The sequence below is a fragment of the Rhinolophus sinicus genome, chromosome 16 (genome assembly GCF_057876585.1).
Source record: "Rhinolophus sinicus isolate RSI-liver-muscle chromosome 16, RSI-T2T, whole genome shotgun sequence".
NCBI lineage: Eukaryota > Metazoa > Chordata > Mammalia > Chiroptera > Rhinolophidae > Rhinolophus > Rhinolophus sinicus.
In genome coordinates this window covers 45237019-45257179 of record NC_142516.1, presented here as the reverse complement: position 1 = coordinate 45257179, position 20161 = coordinate 45237019, and the positions used below count along the sequence as shown (strand labels likewise).

General features: G+C 39.2%; 1 protein-coding gene across 5 annotated transcripts in view; it reads left to right on the top strand.

Annotated features, from left to right (window-relative positions):
- Window positions 1–20161, top strand: part of TMC1 (transmembrane channel like 1) — a 242620-nt gene that overhangs the window by 16123 nt on the left and 206336 nt on the right. The gene's annotated exons all lie outside the window — the stretch shown is intronic.

The following is a 20161-nucleotide window of genomic DNA, read 5'->3' as shown; positions in this document are numbered from 1 at the left end:
ACCTGACCTTAGGTGAAGGTCTGGGCTTCTTTCCTGTCTTTTCTATTCAGTACGTGAAACAACAGCCCTATGGTCATTTTAATTCATATACATATCTTTAACTCAGTCTTGACAATATCCAGGGCCATACAAAGTCAAAATGTCAAATATTAGGTTGGTGCAAAAGTAATTGAGGTTTAAAAGGTTTAAAAAAAAAATTGCAAAAACTGCAATTACTTTTGCACCAACCTAATACAATTTAATATTAACGCTCTCCTGCTTGAAATCTGAAATCCCGAAGCCTCTGCTGTTTCAGCCTGACACCTATAGTAGGAGACGGAGCAAGTTTGTCTCCTCTTTCTCCTTCACACTCCCTGCTCACCTCCTTTTTAGGGTTAAATGTGATCAAAGGATAAGACCATGGTCACTTGGCTAAGTGGCTCTGGCTCTCTGACTTGGCAGATGGTTAAAGTTGGCCTCTCTTAGAAATCCTGACTAACAGGGCTTGGAACAAAAATGGACTCTTTGTCCTATGCAGCAATCTCATGGACTTGTCCCTTGCTGGGCTCCTCTTTTCTGTAGTTCATTTTACCTCCGTGGGAGTGTCTGTAACACAGGTATTCACTAGGAATTCCTTGCTCGGTCCTTGCTCAGTCCTTGGTGTGTATCCAGCCTCTTTCTATTAAGGTCACCTTGTACCTCGATGTAGCCCAAGTCTACAGGACACAAGAATAACCGAGACCACTCTCTTCTGCGTAGCTCTGGTCAACAGGAAACATCCCACATCTGTTGCTTAGGCAAACTCAGAGTGGGTAATGCAATCCCAACACACAACTCCCTCTTGGATTCACCACCAAAGCAGTTAGTTAGGCCCCCTCCTACTCTAGATTTCCCCAGGACCATCCACACTGCCTTACAGGCCTCTAGTGTGGTTCAGTCAAGAATCTTCTGTTACTCCTGTCCGCAGGAAATGTATTTTGACCCATGCTTTCCTCACAAGGACTTGTTATGAGAAGGAGATGGGGGAGATTGACGGGTGGAGAGGGGAGGTGTAGAGCACGCCAGCACCTCTCTCCTCTTGACTCTCAGATTCCTTTTTGTATCATCTATCTGCATGAAGAGTCCAATTGGCATGCAACAGGTTCTTCAGGGCCATTTCTTTGTAAAACTATTCAGACTGGGGTGTGTCTCATGCTTACTCTTTTGACAGCGATCTATTATATTAGTCTAAGAAACAAAAGCAGGAAGAATCCAATTCTATCATCTTGTAACTCGTGTTTCACAGTTTGCAAAGTGTGCAGTTTTATGGTTTCAGCTGTTTCTCACTGTAGCAAGAAATAAGCCCCAAGAAACAGACATGCCAAACCCTTTTTGTTGGTGAAAAACAGTTTGGAAAGGTTATGTGATATGCACAAGTTCCCATGACTTTGACTGAAATTATTTATTTGAATCCTCCCTGGGCTGAACTCCTTAAAGGATCTTTTATTCATGTTTGTATCCTTAGTACTTAGTGCATAGTAGGCAATAAATACATATTTATTTATGGCAACAATATATCCAGGACTAGTAATACCTAGAGAAGGAGTTCAGAACATGCCACCACAAAATACGCCATTTTGGCATATTTTATTATTTTGAACTGAAGGTGCTTGAGAAATAGCAGATTCAGGAAGGGTGCTCTGACCTGCCCCGGTCTACCTAAAAGCAGGTCATGAAACGTCCTACGAAAAAGGTGCCCTTCTTGTACCAATAAGAGAAGAACATTCTTATCACCAAACACTGGGAGTCAACGCTGAAATGGATCTGCACAAACAAACCCTCTAAAATAACCTTTATCATCCATGAGTTCCCCCCATCTATTTCTTAGTCACTGTCCCTCGCCCACCCCCTTTGTCTTATCACAGCCCCACAATTTATTGTTTTTTGTTTTAAAAGGTATACAAACTTTGGGGCCTATCGCTTCTTTGAGTCTTTATTTTCCTTTTGATGACTTTCTGTGTACACATAAACATGTTAAACACAATTTGCATGTTTTTCTCCTGTTAATCTGTGTTACAGGAGGTAAATTCTTAGGTCCAGCCACAGAACCTAGGTGGGTAGAGGGAAGTTTTCCTGCAGTCAAGTCCTTTGTCCACAGCACACCAACCTACCCCCTATCGTGCAGGTGGATGGATTTCTGACTTCCATGTGAGTCCTTGTAGTTCCCTATCAGTCCAGGACCATTTCCACTTAAGGCCAACCCAGGATCCATGGGTTTGGAGTAGAGCAAAGATGTCTAAAACTCTGAGGATTACTACAGTCCATTCTGCCGTAGCTGGCACCAGTCCACATTTAGTGAGTGCCTTTTAGGTGATAGGCATTGTGTGGACTATGAGAGAACCAAATACAAATAAGGGAAGGTTCCATGTCTTGCAACCCACCCTAAAGCAGACCTGAAACTCAGGAAAGCTCTGGAACTTACAGAACCTTTTGTGAATGCATGAAATTCCAGACAGCTTTGTCTGGAGCTTTTAGGAGCTCTATTAATCCAGAGTTGTAAACCCTTTTGCCTATAGGGTCAGGCAGGTCACACACATGAATAAAGTGGATCAGGTGAAAGACAACAGGGAGAGGTGAGGATTGTGGTCAACTAGAGCACACCTGCCCTATGTAAAGGTAGCAAGAACTACTCAACTCCAGCTGAAGTGATCATAGGAACTCAGAAATTCCTAATCTTTTGTTTTCAAAAATGCTGGAAATCTGGATTTATTTTCAATGTAAATTTTTCTCCATTTGAAGATAGTGTTAGCTAAACAACATACCTGCTGGTTGTCAGGTTCAGCCTGTGCTCTAGATTGATTCTGGAGCGATTTTTTTCTCCTCATCCCACCTCTACCTTCCTTGGGACATGGCATGGACCTGAAATGGAGTCTGCAGATTAGGACCTGAGGTAAGGACTGCAGCTCAGCCTTACTCCCTTCCATTAGAAGAGAGTGTGCCTCATTTCACATTTCCCTCTCAGAGAGCAGAATTGGTATTTAGAACTATGGTTAGCGTCTGTTTAATTGAAGGATGAAATCCTTCCCTTAAGTGAGACTGCCAAGGGTTTCCCACCACAGTCTTACATTTATCATATACCCATATCCATACGTTATTCTTGTTTACGCAAATCTGAAAGGTGCTCGGTTTCTGAGCAAGCGATTGCTAGCTGGTTGCCATGTTAATGGCCATTAAGTGATGGCATGTTGCAAGCCATGATGATAAGCAGTTTACAACACAGATATTTCTTTAAGCACCGTTCTCCCTCTGATTTAGATTCCTTTTCCCGCACTGACCTTGTAGATGTCAAGCTCTGGACGTGTCTTTATCTGTGGCAGGTTGTGGGATTCTTCCACTTACTCAGTTGCCTGTTTTATCACTCTCGGGTCTGGATGCAAATGTTCTATAATTTTAAGTATTATACCCTATGTTTAATCTCTTAGCCTGCTCTGGGGGAAGTATATATTTTCTGAAGCACTAAGCAATAAATAGTTTTGTTTTGTTTTTTCAATTATTAAGGCTACAGCTTTGAGGCTACAGGAATTTTTGATGTCAGATATTAACAATAAACAAAAACCAGCCTAGGTTTTTTTTGGTGGCATTGTGGTTATCACCAGCTTAAATTAATTTGATAAATATGTTAGTGTACGTCAGAACACACACGCATATACATATATATTATAAATAAAAGACACAGCACTTTAAAAGATCAACATTGACTGGCTGATGTATTCCACAGATTGTAAAGAAAGAAAGCATTCATGAACTGCTTGCATTTATGAATCAGTTGGTGTGGAGAGGTTTTAATTTATGACCTAGATACTTCAAGTACCTCGCTTCTTGGAAAACCAATAGGTAGGTAGACAACAACAGTGGCAACAAAAACCCATGTGCTAATTAAAATCCCTGAAATGTTTCATTTTTTGTATCCATTGTCTTGAAATTGTATCACGAGGTTAAGAAAATAGTTTTCTGGGTTAAATCACAGCTTAATGCTAGTTAGGAACTGTCTGGTATACATGTATTAGTTTCACCTGAACCAAAACCTTTTCGGTTCTATTGCAATTCTAATAAACTGGGGACCCCAAGGTTTCAGTCTTTGAATAGTGTGGCATTTAAGAAGCTTTACTTGTATCTCTCAAAGGACATTACAGGAATCCAAATTATAACCATCATACCCTTTTCTCCCCTTTTCCGAATTCATTCACGTTTTCTTGTTCACAACTAACTGCTCCCTTCCCCCATCCCCCCCTTTCTTCCTAGTCTATATGGCTTTTACTCTCTATCTCCCCTTTCTCTCTCTCACAGCTCTTTTTTGTGAGTCACCTTCACCTTGTTCACTGATTCTTTTCCCTCTTTCTTCCCTGCCAGTCCGAGAAATGGAAGGGCACAGGGAGGGGTGACTCGGTCTTATAATTATCAAATGGCAGCCATGGGGATGTTATGCAAATATCCCCCCTTTAATAACTTTTATGTTATTGCATATGGCATTACAAAGTTTTAAATCTTGCTTGCTTTAATAATATTGATTAAAGTACAAAGAAATTGGTATATAACTGTTTAAAACTGAATGTCCTGGAGAGGATGAGATTGAGCTTTTTATCATTAAAATGGTGTCAGTACTATCAAATGATTCTGTTCTGTGCCTGCTAGGGTAAGAAGGCTGTCTAGCCTTTGTGTCTCCATATTTCTTCAGCTTTCAAGAATTGCAGTCGTAAAACTTATCAGTGGTGATTAGACTGGTGCTCAGCCTCCAAACTGCTCCACCACCTGGCACCAGTTTGGGTTTCCTGCCTTGTCCGAATCATGTTCCCCATGCCCAGGACATTATTTGTATCTATTAATAGAGCAAATTGCCTTGAATTAGGTGTATTCATGTACGCAACAGTCTGCCTTCATGGATGATAAGCTCTGTAGCGTCTTACACACAAATAAATGACTGTTGGGCTCACTTGAACTATTTACTGGATTATACACTCTCAAACTTCAGGGTAAAACCACATTAACCTTGTTTTGTTTGATTGCTGGCAGAGTAGCTGAACAGGGCACATATTTTTGAATGAGAGCTGGAATATCCGTAGACCTAGTATCATCAGAATTTCGAGTCTTCCTCTCCTAAACTCAGCAAATATTTTCTGAACGAAGATGACGTAAAAAACACTAAGTGAGGCTCCGTGGGAGACACAAACCTAAGAATGACTCAGTGTTCGTCTTTAGGAATCTTACTGTTTCTGTGTGTACAATTCAATTCACAAGGAATAGAAGATGAAACAGAGAAAACCCTTCTATTTTTCCTGGTCTGTTAAAATGTTTGTGAGGTACGAATGCATATGTGTATTTGGAGTGTTTTCCACTTGGATTCACCACCTATTCCTTCATTGGCAATATTTCTCAATTGTTTTCTAGGGACTTCCATAAAATTGGTAAATACAATTATATAATTAGTGCTTGGAAGATAAATGAAAGGTAAATGTTCATTAGGTTGTTACTACTGAGGAAACTGGACCAGCCGTTCAAGTGATAAACTCCATGACATTTAACAAACAACTGCGGTTGAGTCTTTAGTACCAGAATGTTTGGGTTCCCTAAACAGGATAACTCTCCTGTTGGTAACCACTGACAGAGTCAAATTCTCCTGGGATGGGCTGTCTCAGTGTTTTCCATCTTCATTGCCTAACTTCCTTAGAGTTGGGCATTTCCTCCTTGGCCAAGATTCCTGTATCCTTAAATATTCTCCAATAGCTATCCAAACTGTGTCCCATGAACTGACTCTCTGGCTGAACTTGTACGCAGTCTTGCTAAAAACTCTGAGTTTCATGGTGCTATGTGTATGTACTTTATTTTTTAGAAAACACAGAAAGTTGAAGCTGGAAGGGACTTTCTGGAAGTGTTAGTGAAAAACAGGAAAAGGATGAGGAGGAGGAGGTCAGTGTGGTAGTGGTAGGATTGTAGTGAAGTGTAGCAGTGATCACAGTGTTATGGGCTGAATAATACCCCCTAGCCCCTGCCTGCAAATTCCTATGTTAAAGCCCTAAACCCCAGTGTCTCATAATGTGACTGTGTTTGGAGATAAGGCATTTAAAGAGGTGATGGAGTTAAAATAAGTCTGTTAGGGTGGGTCCTAATCCAATCTGACTGGTCTTATAAGAAGAAATTTAGACACACAGAGATACTAGGGATGTACATGCAGAGGAAAGACCATGTGTAATGGTTAGTTTTAGGTGTTAACGTGGCTAGACCACAAGGTGCCCAGGTAGTTGGTCACAATTATTCTAGATTCTTCTGTGAGTGTTTTTGGATGAGATCTACATTTAAATCTTTGAGTAAAGCAGATTGTGGGTGAGCTTCATCTAATCATTTGAAGGCCTGACTAGAACAAAAGGCTGATGTTCCCCAAACCAGAGGGAATTCTGCCAGCAGACTACTTTTGGATTGTATCCACATCAGCTCTGTCTAGTTCGCCAGCAGACTACCTTTGGACTCAAACTGTAACTCTTTTCCTGAGTCTCCAGCCTGTTGAACTTCCCTGTCAGAGTTTAGACTTGTCAGGCCTCCACAATCCCATGAGCTAATTCCTTCAAATAAACCTCTTTCTTAAAATTTCATATGTATATATACATATATATTGAATGTCACATATATTGGGTTGGTGCAAAAGTAATTGCGGTTTAAAAGGTTAAAAATCTTTGCAAAAACTGCAATTACTTTCGCACCAACCTAATAATACCGTTTCGTGTATATGTTACACATAATGTATTAATATAAATTAAAATCTATAACACACATTTCTTTTTTTGATCTTAAGTTAAAACAAACATGTTTGGCTCAGAATTGTTTTATAGGAAAATGAAGGAAGGGGTGCCATGCTAGGGAATAGAACCACAATCCCCATATGCTTGTAAAATCCAAGCCTATTGCTAGTTTTCTTCACTCCTTCATACACAGTGACACGCAGACATAGACACACACAGAGGTTTATCACCACCTTATAATGATGGCTAAGTTAGAGACTCAGTATAATCAATAAATGCTATGGTTGGAATTAGGGTTGTGAGCATAACCTTTATTAGTGAATCTATTAAAGAATAAGCTGTATCTGTGTACATATGAGGAACAACAATGAAGTTTTATTTAGAGTTCGGCTGAGAGACATAATGACTAGTTACTTTAAATCAAATCCTGTGGTGGTTTCTAGGTAGCTGTCAAATGCTTTAATAACAAAACCAAATACTTACTGTTTATTATAGTCAAGGCATTGTGCTTATCTGCAATAATATAAAGGCAAAAAAGACCTGGGCTCAACTATAAGGAGCTCATGAAATGCAAAAATGTAAAATCTAAACATATTTGTGGAATTAAAAGCATATTTTCAATTAATCTTGGGCACTAATACCATCAATAAAAGTCAGAGTTTTAAAAATCGACCAAGCTTCACCATAGAATCTAAGAAAAATTTCTTGAGCTACAAATTTTTCCTACTCCAAACATTAATTGATACTTGAGTTTTGGCTGCAAGATATACGAGTATATGGTATTTCATGTAAAGGCTATGTGCAATCTTCATAGAGATTTAAATGGGTACTTATATCCAGCGCAGTCAATCTAGAGAATTCTCTAAATTCCCTCCTCTATTTTGCTTGTTGCTATCTGGCTTATGTTCCATGAGAAAAATATAAATGCTGAATATGCTGGAAACATAGTAGGTGGAAAGTCATATACGAGTGGGAAAGAGGCAAAACAAACCACCCAGGCCTGGGAGGCAGGCAGGCCAGCCCTTCTACTTCCCAGCTAGCTGGTTTTAGACATCATTTGGCCTCCGAGAGGCTCAATTTTCTCCATGCTGTAACAGGAGTCATAACAATTTCTCTTCTATCTCTTTGGGTTGTGTAAGGCTCAAAGGAGAAAATATTGTTAAGTCCTGAAGTACTACCCAAATATGAGTCATGACAGTTAAATGATGTCACAGGTTAGATTAATTACACTGGAAGATTTTCAAAGCTATTGCTAATACTCTCTAAAAGTCTGAGGAGACAAAGATAGCATTCACATATTTTTATCTTTCAGATGGGTGTGGGAGTGAAATGGGACTGAGGAACTAGAGGAGAGAGTCTAAATTGAATATGTGAAATTTATAATACACAATAAAGTGCAGTAGACTGAAGGATTTTAAAGGGATTGACTACATTTTTTTATCCCATAGTTCATGACATGCTTGCAATTGATTTCCCCAAATTATCCCCAAAGCAAGCAAAAACACTGAATAATCCAGGTGGATTTGAAAAATAACCTATAAAAAAAATAAGAAATGCTTTAATGTCTGGTCCCTGGAAAGGAAATTTAATATAAAATAGACAACCACACTATATCTTCCGCTGCTTAAAATAGAGAATTCAATCATCCCATAACTTCAACCTTCATAGTAACCTTAGTTGATAAGTGGGTTTGGAGAAAAACTAAATAAACCAAGCTGTCCTGCTCTCCTTCATTCTCCTAAGAACAGAAAGTCTGAGTCATATAATAGAGGCCCTCGCCACCAGTTAGAATTTAAGATGTCATTTCTGTGGAGTCAGTTCTTAAACATGACATATTAAAAAAAAATCTCTAGACATTTAATTTCTGATGTTTTTGAAGAGTGTGTGTGTGTGTGTGTGTGTGTGTGCGCGCACGCGTGTTGTTACATGGGCCGAGGCTGGGTTTTTGGTGATTCACACTTGTAAATCATTTCAGTCTTAACCAAAGTCACCCACTCTACTATTTTCTGGCCCTGTTAAGAGAGGTAAAGCTAAAAAAAAAAAAAAAAAAAAAAGTTAGTTTTGTTTTTGTGTCCTGTCCCAGCTCCTGAGTTTTCTACTTGATTGGTTGGTTGGTGGCTGGACTTTGTTTATATGGAAAGCAAAGTCAAACATTACAAAAATTTAATTGAAAGTTATTGAAACAGATATTTATATTCTGAATTATAATGCAAATGTGGCTGTTTTATTTAACCATGGGCACCTGGAGTACTCGACCTTATGTGTGAACCACTTAAGCTTTCCTATGAGTAACCCCCATAAGACTTATTAGTAAAGATTCTAATATTTCTTCTTGTGACTCCTCTTCCCCAAATAGTTTCCTGTTTCAAAGATGGTGATGGTGATATTGTGGTGGTGTGAGATCTAACCCTGCTGTTATTGCTTCTTGCTGCTACTTCATATCATGGAGGAAGACTGGTCCCGCAGAGTCTGATAGATGCCGCACTGCTGTTGGGATGGTCTGGTTGGTCTGGGTCTTTGACCAGGCCTCATGTAGAGTCCCAGGGTAAAAAGGGTTCTGCTCCCAATTCCAATATGTGTGTGTGTGGGGTTCCTCATTCCACCACGCGATTCTCTGACACCAGCTGGATGGCCTATAATTCAGCTCAATTTTGGCACTATCTATCTGGAAATCACATCAGATCACACAAGTTAAGGAGTTAGTCCCACAAGACTGTCCCCATCCACCACCACCAGTAATTCAAATGCTGATTACAAGTCTGGGTTGTCATCCATGCTTCTGACTAACTAGCTGTAGATTAGAGATGCCCACAACCCCCTCGCCGGGTTCAATTAACTTGCTAGAGGGACTCACAGAACTCAGAGATATTTACTTACTAGATTACTGGTTTATTATAAAAGGAATATTACTCAGGGTTAGCTGGATGGAAGAGATGCAGAGAGCAAGATATGGGGAGAGAGTACAGAGCTTCCATGACCTCCCCTGAGTGTGCCACTTTCCCCAAATCTCCATGTGTTCACCAATCTGGAAGCTATCAAAACCCTGTCCTTTTGTGTTTTTATGGAGGCTTCATTGCATAGGTAGGATTGATTAAATCATTGGCCATTAGCGATCTGATACAACCTCTAGTCCCTCTCCCCTCATTGGAGGGGGAGTTGGGGGACAGGATTGAAAGTTCCAACCCTCCAGTTACAGTCATGCAGTGCTTAACGATGGGGTAAGTTCTGAGAAATGTGTCAGTAGGCGATTTTGTCGAGTGAACATCATAGAGTGCTTATACACACCTCGATGGTATAGCCTACTACACACCTAGGCTGTGTGGTATAGCCTATTACTCTGTGGGGGAGGAAAAACAATTTTCGCTCTTGGCTGAGACATCATGGTAAAAAAAGGATGATTAACAGGAGAGAAACAAAAGTTTAATGACATGCATACCTCCTGTATACATGGGAGAGACCCAGGAAAACGGAGTGACTTGCAAAACTGGCTGAAGCCACTACCTTTAATACCATCTTCAGCAGAAAAAAAAAAAGATGTTAAGAATAGAGGAGAGTCAGTTATGGGAACTTACCAGCAAAAGCCCAGTAAACAAGGGTAAGGCCGTTATGCAGATTTAAGTAGTCATCTTCTGCACTGATAAAGAGTTTCCAGACATAAGGTCACCCCTTTCTTCCTGGTACAACCAGGGAAACACCCTTACAAATGGTGACTTCCATTACAAATGTAAATATCTTTTACAGAAGGTAACTTCTACTTGGTTTTCAGAATTTCTGCCTTGTTGGCAGTTTCTTAAAATTTAATCAGCTTAAAATGATCCTTATGCCAAAGGAACCTATTTTGTGGGACAAATTCTGTTCCCCTGCGAAGCTGCTAGCCTGTACAGCATGTTACTGTACTGAGTACTGTAGGCAGAAGTAACTCAGTGGGAAGTATTTGTGTGATGCATTTCCACTATGATGTTACAACTGCTATAGCATCACTAGGGGATGGGACCTTTTCAGCTCCCATCAGCCTGTCCTTGACCAAAATGCTGCACAGGACTATAATGGGTTGGTTCCCCTGGCAACTAGTCCCCATCCTTAGGTGACCTTAGGTCACCTTTAACATAAAAAAGACACCTTGATCTTTCTCATGTAACAAATTCCAAGGGTTTTAAAAGCTCTGTGCTAGAAAAGGAGAGGCAGACCAAATATCTGTTTCTTATTTACCATATCACACAGGAGAACCACATGTTTTAGTGCATGCTTTCATACTCAGTGACTAGTCTCCAAAGTACAACTGCTGTGCTCAGGGGCCTCAGTTGGAGGAACTTCCAGCCTTCATCATTCTGCTCAAACTAGCCCTCTCAATAGATATGCCTGAAACTGTGCTAGGTCCTGAGATACAAAGATAATCAAGATACAGACTCTGCCATGAAGGAGTTCCCAAGTTAAAAGGGAACAAATAACTGCAATAAATAATGTAATAGCATTGATATGCGACACAGAGGAAAGAGTGAGTAACTGCTTTGGGGAAAGTGTTTTTGGACAGCTTCTCAGAGGGAAGCTCTGTTAGCCTGGGTTTGGAAGGTGAGTCAGGTAAGGAAGGCCGCATCAGTTAGGGGAAACTCTATGCATACGAGTATGTAAAAGCAAGGACGCATCAAACAGCATTTTATTCACTTGATCGAAGTTTCTATAGTTTTTCCTGTGGCTTATTCAGAGAGCCACAAGAAAGCTAGTGTAACAAGAATGTAGGGAGCATTTTGGAGAGTGCTGAGGAATAAAGTTGAAGTGAGCTTTAATCAAGTCACTGAGAGCCTTAGTAAGGGAGTTAGATTTCATACTGTAGGCAGTGGGAAACGACTGAGGTGTTTAAGTAGAGTGACATATTCAGATTCATGAATTAAACAATAAAAAATAGCCCTCCCGGGCACCCTTGTGACTCCCTTTTTTATCTTGGTCCCATGTCTCTGTGGAACCATTTCTCATGTGCTCATTTGCATGGCACATGATCACCTTTTCTAATTTGTGGTCATCTTAGCCCTTTAATATTATAAATGTTGGCTGTTGAAAAATAGATTTCATTTCATGAGTCCAGTCTTTGATTATATTGTTATAATGACTTTTGCCAAGGTAATGTTTCGAAGTTGAGAAGTTACATATAGATTCTAATTTCTAAGATCATTTTTGAAACAGTGGCGATGTGGCTTGTTGGTAGAATCAAGTGTCTTAGTATGTGTGGTGATAAATGTGATCTCTTGGTCTTTCAAATACAGTGAGGACTGTACGAAAAGAGAAGGGTTCCAGAGCTTTCTGTTGTAGAAGGAAGAGTCTAGATCTGGGTGAGTTTACTGTGACATGTGGGAATCCATAGCCCACTTTCCAAATTCAGGGAACGATGTTAAAGACTGTGTTTTTGAAGTAGACATAGCTTGCTTTATAAAACACTAAAAAGCAAAAATAAGTGGGTACTTGAAGTAAATTAGCCTAGAATAACAAATTTCTACCCTAATTCAGAAAGTTTCAGACTTAGAAGTAAGTTTATAAAATGTGGTTCCACTGATTACCATTTTTACACTGACCAGAGTTTGAATAGTTATGTAGGAATTTTTGCCAGTATTGTGAACAAGTTAAGGCTTCAAATTATCTGCTGTGCAGTGCCTGCCTATTGTGGACATTCAATAAACACTTAGTTAAATCATGGCAGCTCTCACTATAATAGCTGCTTTCTTAAGCTGGATACTTTTGTTTAATAGCCACAATATTTACAATACCGCTGGAACTTTTTGATGAGGAGGAAGTACTATGGGGAGTTGCTATTTACTATAATAAAGAAGTATCCATATTTCCTTATAAACTCTTTTCACATCCAACACTGTTAATATTCATAGTTAGATCCCCGTCATGCTTCTAGAACTCATTTGGTTTCAGAATTATTTCAACAAACATTGATCCAGCACCTACTCTGTGCAAGGCACTGAGACACGTGAAGAACACACTTGTAGGTGGTTTTAGTGTTCTGTACGTATATGTTTCAGTTGCTTAATATGTAAGTCCAGAGTCTTTTATTATCTGAGAGCAGAGTTCACTTTTTTTTTTATCCTCTTCCTTCTTTTTTCCCCCAGCACTATCGAAATTCTAGTATACTGATATACCTGAAACATATAATGTTATTAACCAATGTTATTCCAAAAAGTTAAAAAAAAAATTCTAGTATACTGAATTCCAGTTCCATATCAGGAAATTGCAAGTCACTTTAATTGAGAATACTTAGAAAACAGAAGTAACAGGGGGTTAAGAAATGGATGTACTAAGAAAAGGTGAATGGGATTTCAGCTTGGTGGCTAAGAGCTTGGGCTCTGGTGTCAGACTTGGGTTTGAATCCTCCCCTTATCACTCACTAGTTGTGGGACTTTGGATGAGGGACTAAACCTCTGGAAACCTCCATTTTCTCATCCATTAAATTAAAGATAATACTAATACGTATAGCAGAAGGAGACATTAAGTGTTAAATGGACTAATGCTTACAAAACTTAGCCCTTTGTTACCACCTGATAGATGTTAGGGAATGCTATATAGACATGCATATAGGAGGAGATTTTTTCCAGTAAAACTTTGGAAGAGGTAAGGACAGCTGAGGCGGCAACCCCTGCCTTAGCACCACATTCTTTTCTTCATTAGAAAGGTGAGAACTCGGATGTGTTTCAGAGGGTCTTTTGGCCAGAATAACTTCTGAAAAGAGGCCCAAGACATACTTAACATGTGTATTACAAAAAGGGTTTGTGAAATACCGTGTTTCCCCGAAAATAAGACCTAGCCGAACAATCAGCTCTAATGCGTCTTTTGGAGGAAAAATTAACATAAGACCCAGTCTTTTTTTACTATAATATAAGACTGGGTATAATATAATATAATATAATATAATATAATATAATATAATATAATATAATATAATGTAATATAACGTAACACTGGGTCTTATATTAATGTTTGCTCCAAAAGATACATTACAGCTGATGGTCCAGCTGGGTCTTATTTTCAGGGAAACAGGGAAGCTCCTCAGTTGTGCAAAATAGGCCAGCATTATAGAGAGACATTTGAGCATCCACTTTTAAACTTCTGTGTCCCTGAAATCATGGTGTAAGCTGAGATAACATGAATTAGAGCTCTAAGTTATAAAAATCAGGAAGGACCAGACACATTTAAACTATGCTCCCTCAGCCTGCAAGGTATTTGCAATAAAGCAAATAATCTTATAATTTATATTTTATAAGTTTAAAATTATAGTTTATAATTTTCTCATTGAAATTTAGAGAAAGTGGTCTTCTGAAAAGTTCATAGTGAGCAAGGGATGAAAAAAGAAAATTATATAGTGTTTAGTCATTTATTTAAGATGTCAAATAGCATCAACAGTTTACTTCATGTGCTGTCTTTGTCTTCGTAATGGTTAAAACAAAATGTCTGTGAGAGCTTTCTTAGAGTTACCCATTAGCTCATGTTCCCAAGAAAATATTTCTTCAATAAGGTCTCAATTTCCTTTTCTTTCATGTATTCTTTTGTGAAGGAAGCTTAATGAAATTATTGTTCTTGGAAGTGGGAGAAGATGCTACTGTGCTTTCTGTAGGAGGCAGTATTTTGTGTATTTGAGCCCATTTCTCAAATATTCAGTAGGTATGAGTGGCCCCACCAACATGGGATATACATGTATATCCAGTGATCACTTGGAAACCACGCCTATGAGCTTTTAATTGCTGACATTAACAAACAGCAGGTACAAAGCGGCTGTGTACCAAAAAATACATGCATTTCTATGTGTTTTATTTAATCTGCTTAAAATTCAGCTTAGTGTATCTATAATAAACAACATGAAATATCAACTATTTTGAACTTAATATTATGCATAATATATTCATAAGCATTATAATGTTTTTAGCATTTATTTTCAGATCAAAGGGTAAAACTATTAAGATGCACAAAAATGGTTCACCTTCTGTAAGAACTCTGAAAAATGATTGAAGACATGCCAATGAGAGATTGGAGAAGAGAACAAATAGCCTAGGAGACCAAACCAGAATTATAAGATGACATAGACAAAGAACATAGAAAAAGAGAAGATTGATTGAAAAGTGGGGGGGAAGGAAAGTAACACAGGAATTTATAAAACAGAGGCGTTGGATTCAAGTAACTAAAAGCTATAATTAAAGTAGAAGCTGAAAGTATTTCAAATACGTATCATGACTAGGAGGAATGTAATTTCAGATGTTAGGGTCCTATGTTTAACATATCAACAATACAATATTTAATTCCTAATTATAAAAATCTCCAAGAATATATGGTAGTTATGATATATTTCCACTAAATAATTATGTTTCCCAAGGGCACTGGGTATAATGGAAGTGGGTCTGACAACTTACTTTTGAAAATGAAGCCGTTCCTTCGTTATAGGAATAGATTAGAATGTTTCTCCTCTTCTGCTTGCAGAAACCCATAAGTTGTTTTCTTTGTGAACCCTGGATATTTAGTTGTTTGATCCAAGTGAAGGATGTACATTTTTCAGGCAAGGCGTTACCTGGCTGATTATTCTGAACTAACGGTTCTCAAAGTGTGGTCAGAAGCTCAGTATAGGAGCAGCAGCAGCCCCTGAGTTAGAAATGCGAAGTCTCTGGTCCCACCCAAGACCTACTGAAGGAGGAACTCTGAGGGTGGGACCAAACCAAAGCTTAAGAATGACTGTCCTAAAGGGTGGCACTTACAACTGTGTTGGTCAGATGTCAGATGAGGAAAGACAATATGGTGACACACGTGTGTGTATGTGTGTGGCATATTTAAAACACTTTGTGAAACGTGTGAAAACCTAAATCAAAGGACTTCTCCTTTATGAAACATTTCTTGATCACATTAATGAAAATGAAACAATATCTCCTCAATTTTACTACTATAGAAATTTCCCGCATTAGGATAGGCCCAGTTTCTTACTCGTTTTTGTTTCTCTTGTAGTGCATGGCATGTCACCCTGTAATTGATATGTTTAAAAATTAAATTGAATGAAATGCCTAACGTATTTCATTGTGGGGCAATTTATTGCACTATGTTGAAATTCCTACTTTAGAGTGGAATTCAAACATGATAGTAAGAGGCAAAGAGAGTACATATATATATATATATATATATATATATATATATATATATATATATGGTAAAAAGGAGAAAAGGGCAGAAGTTTGGGGAGAGCTAGATAGGAGGAACTGTCAGGGGAAGACTGAGGGGTGTAACCTACCTTCACCCCTGAGTCTTGATTTTCTTTCGACTTTTTGGTACATGTTCAAATTAGTTATTAGTTATTTCATAGAGCTGTAGTAAGATTTTTTTTTCAATTAAATTTTTAGATTTAGTTAAATTTTAAAATTGTTTGGATTTCACTGACCACTGTATTTGGAACTCCTGGAACAGGGCTGAAAAAATTCCTGCTTTAAAGGAACTCATAGTCGAGGGCAATTTCTCAACCGTGGCACTGCTAGTATTTAGGGCCAGGTAATGCTTTGTGTGGGGGCTGTCCTGTGCACTGTAGGGTGTTTAGCAGCATTCCTGGGCTCTGCCCAGTAGATGCCAGTAGCACCCTTGTCCACAACCATGACAATCAAAAATGTTTCCAGATATTGGCAAATGCCCCTGAGGGACAAAGTCTCCTCCAGTTGAGAACCACTGTGCTAGTGGAAGAAACAAACAAAATGCAGAAGTTTCTCACACCCCATGGTAAGTGCCTTACACCATAGGGCTGACAGCAGTGCAGTGAATGGACACCTCACAAAGATGGGGCTGGGGAAATTAGGAAGACTTTGGGCAAGAAATAACTGGAGTAGGATCTTCAAAACTGAGCAGCAGCTTGTGGGAGAAGAGAGGAGGAGGAGAAAGAAGAAGGGAGGAAGAACAAGGAGTAATGGGGAATCACTTGTTCCAGGCTGAGGGCACAGTATGAGAAAATGCACAGAGGCCTGAACTAGGGTGTTACATTAAGGGAGCTAGAAGCTGGTAAGTGCTGTGTTACCCAAGCGTAAAGTGCAAAGGGGGTGGACATACTGGGCTTTGCAGCCCCAAGGCTACAAGAACACATTTTTCATAGCCCAAGGTCAGTCTTCTATTACCCTTTACAGTGAGGTTATAATTATCTATTTTTCTCTTGTCATTTCTGGGGAGCCCATTAAATACTTGCCACTATACTTGGTCCCAAGAGTTAACAGAGTGTAGCATCTCTTATTTCTTCACTCAGCACTGAAATCAGTTGAGCTTTTGCCAAATCTCAGATACGTTTTTTTCAAGTTTAGGGCAGGAACATTTAAAAAGATATGTGATACTTGAATAGAGAAGAAAATAGCTTTAGCAATTTGTTTTTTATTCAAACTCAAACTTTTCATAAAAGTCAAAAAAGCAGTTTTAAGGATATTGTCATCATTTTTTCTGAGCTCTTTTGACTTCCTGTGAGCCTTGGGAAAACAGAATCAGTGTCTTTTTAATGCCTGATGTATAGATGTTTGATCAACATTTGTTGGATAAATATGCTTACATTTGTTATTAGTAATAGTGACAACATTTCATCTTAGTCGATTTGAACAAAATACCATAGACTGAGCAGTTTATAAACAGCAGAAATTTATTTTTCACAGTTCTGCAGGCTGGGTAGTTCAAGATCAAGGTGCCGACAGATTCAATGTCTGGTGATATCCCACTTTCTGGTTCATAGACAGCTGTCGCTTCACTGTATCACATGTCAGAAGGGGCAAAGGGGCTCAGGAATCTCTTCTATAAGGGCACTAATCCCATTCATGAGGGCCCTGCTCTCATGACTTAAGCACCTCCCAAAGACCCCATCTCCAAATAGCATCACATTAGGTTTCAATATAAAATTTTGAAGGGACACAAACATTCAGTTTATAGCACATTTCTATAGAGCACAATACATGATAAACTTCTCAAGGATGTGATCTAATTGGATGAGATCAACCCCATGAGGTAAGTAAGGAATGGTTTTCAACTCCATTGCAAGTTGAGTCTCATCCTTGACCCAATGTTACCCAAGCCATACTTTCCCACACTGAAAGAAAACTGGTAACAGAAACATTTTGTATCTCATATAAGTGCTTATTCTTATGGTAGGTAGATGATAGAGAGGTTCGGCATTATAGGTTTAAATTTTCAACTATTTCAAAATCCTAGAATCATAAAACAGTAAAGGAGGGAGGAGACTTAAGAGTCAAACTTCATGATTTCACAGGTGAGGAAACTAAGGTCACAGAGCTATGTAGTGTAGAACCACAATTATAACCCACGTCTCTGGACTCCTGTGTTTGTGTGGACACCTCAGAATTTACTAATAGATGTACTTTACCTGAACATCCTGTGTCTCTCGAAGAAGCAGACCACCACACAACTGCACAGCAGAAGCCCAGAATGTGGAGGTTTCTCTTATACAGTTTGCCTTCTGTAGATAGATACGTTCCAGAAGAAGACTGGCTTCAAGGACATAAGAAACAACACATTCAAAAAATTATATGTATGCCTGTTCTTTCATACCAATATTGAACAATGCTATCTAGGTATCCAAACATAATACCCTGTTTTATTTTTCCCAGAAAAGGAAGCAAAGGTCCAGAGAGGTTAAATTTTGCATAGGATTTTGTTCGCCGAGTCAACATCTGTGTGCTTCCTAACAATGAATCATCGCTATTCCTTATAAGTAGGGCAGGAGGGCAGCTGGAATTTCCCAGGTCACTGCTCGGTTGCTGCTTCCTGCCTCTGCTGCTCCTTATTCTCTGTGGCACAACTTCATTGGCATAAAAGTGGAACAGATACTATCCCAGGTCGTTGCCTGTACTGACTCAGATGTCTTAGGCTTGTGTTATGATAAATTTAGGGCAAAACGAATGTCTGACTTTAACAACAGTGTGAATAATTAAATCTCTTCCCAAGTTTCATTGCACAATACTCCACGCAGAAATGAACACTGACCACACTCAGCCTATCATAGGCCAGCTGTGATTGACAAATGCAAAGCGTGTCATAGGTGACGAAGTGGGTAGGTCATTGCTGAAAGAAAAACACTTTGAGCTGTCATGTTTCTTTCTTGCGCACATTAGAAAAAAAAAAAATTGTTTGGGTGGCCGGTTAGCTCAGTTAGTTAGAGCGCGGTGCTCTTAACAACAAGGTTGCCGGTTCGATCCCTACGTGGGCCACTGTGACCTGCCCTCCACAACTAGGTTGAAAGAACTACTTGACTTGGAGCTGATGGGTCCTGGAAAAACACACTTAAATAAAAAAAATACAAATAGAAAAATAAAAATGTTAGAAAAGTATGCATTTACATATAAAAAAAGATCCTTAAAACCAAAACCAAATAAACATTGATGTACCAAGTATCCCTCATGAGTCTTGCTTGTTCCTGAACCTTGAATGCACAAGGCTCTCATGTAGGAGGGTGTGTGTTCTCTTCTAGAAGATGGCAACCTTGAGAATAGAAGGAAAGGATCTTGAAGATTCATTAAATTCTGATTGCAGTCGGCACATCTAGGGCACCCACTTTAGCTCTTAAAATAACATACTCCCTTGCACACCTGTTCTTTTTGCATTCCATGTGTACAACTTGAATTATCCAGTGGCCTTGTTTTGAGGAAATTCATCCTATCTTTTTGACCCTCACACTAGGTCAACGGGGAGCACAGAATAAATGCACCACAGATACTGCTGAAACTAAATTAACTCTGTGAATTCAAAGTTGTAGGATGCCACTTACTTATTCAATCCTTGTTCTCCAAGACTTCACCTGCCACGGGAAAATTCAAGAGTTTGTAGAGTCACCGCAGGATTAAATTCTAGCATTCATTCATTTTATAATTGACATTTGGACCCTAAGAGCTTTCTTTCCCTCTCTGTTTCTTAAAAACAATGTAAAACAAGACAAAACAAAAACAAAACTAAACTAAATAAAACCCCTGTGACTTAAAATAAATAAAAAAAAGATTCAAAAAATAATGAGTAAGTCTCTAGTGTAGACCAGCAGATGTCCCTGACATCTGTGGGCCCAGGGTACAAATGTGGAGAGAGAGAGAGAAGAGGGCGGCCCCTCTTCTTTTCCTAGTCCTGCTCTTGCCCTATCGTGAGAAGCTTGGAGAGCACATGTAATTAGCCTCGCAGTCAAGTCTAAGTTCCATGCCCACCAAGCCCCTTGGAAAATACTTGGTTCTAGGGTTTTGCACTCACATGGCCCACCCCTGGGAGAATAGACTGGGGAAAGAGGTCCATTCAGGACCTGGAATTGGTCTTAATATCCAGGGTCTTGAATATCAGGAGCATGGCCTGGATGGGGGTGTTTGTGAATTAGGTGGGTGTGGAGTCCTGTTGGACATGTTCCCTTGACCCCTAGGACACGTTGGCCCTGT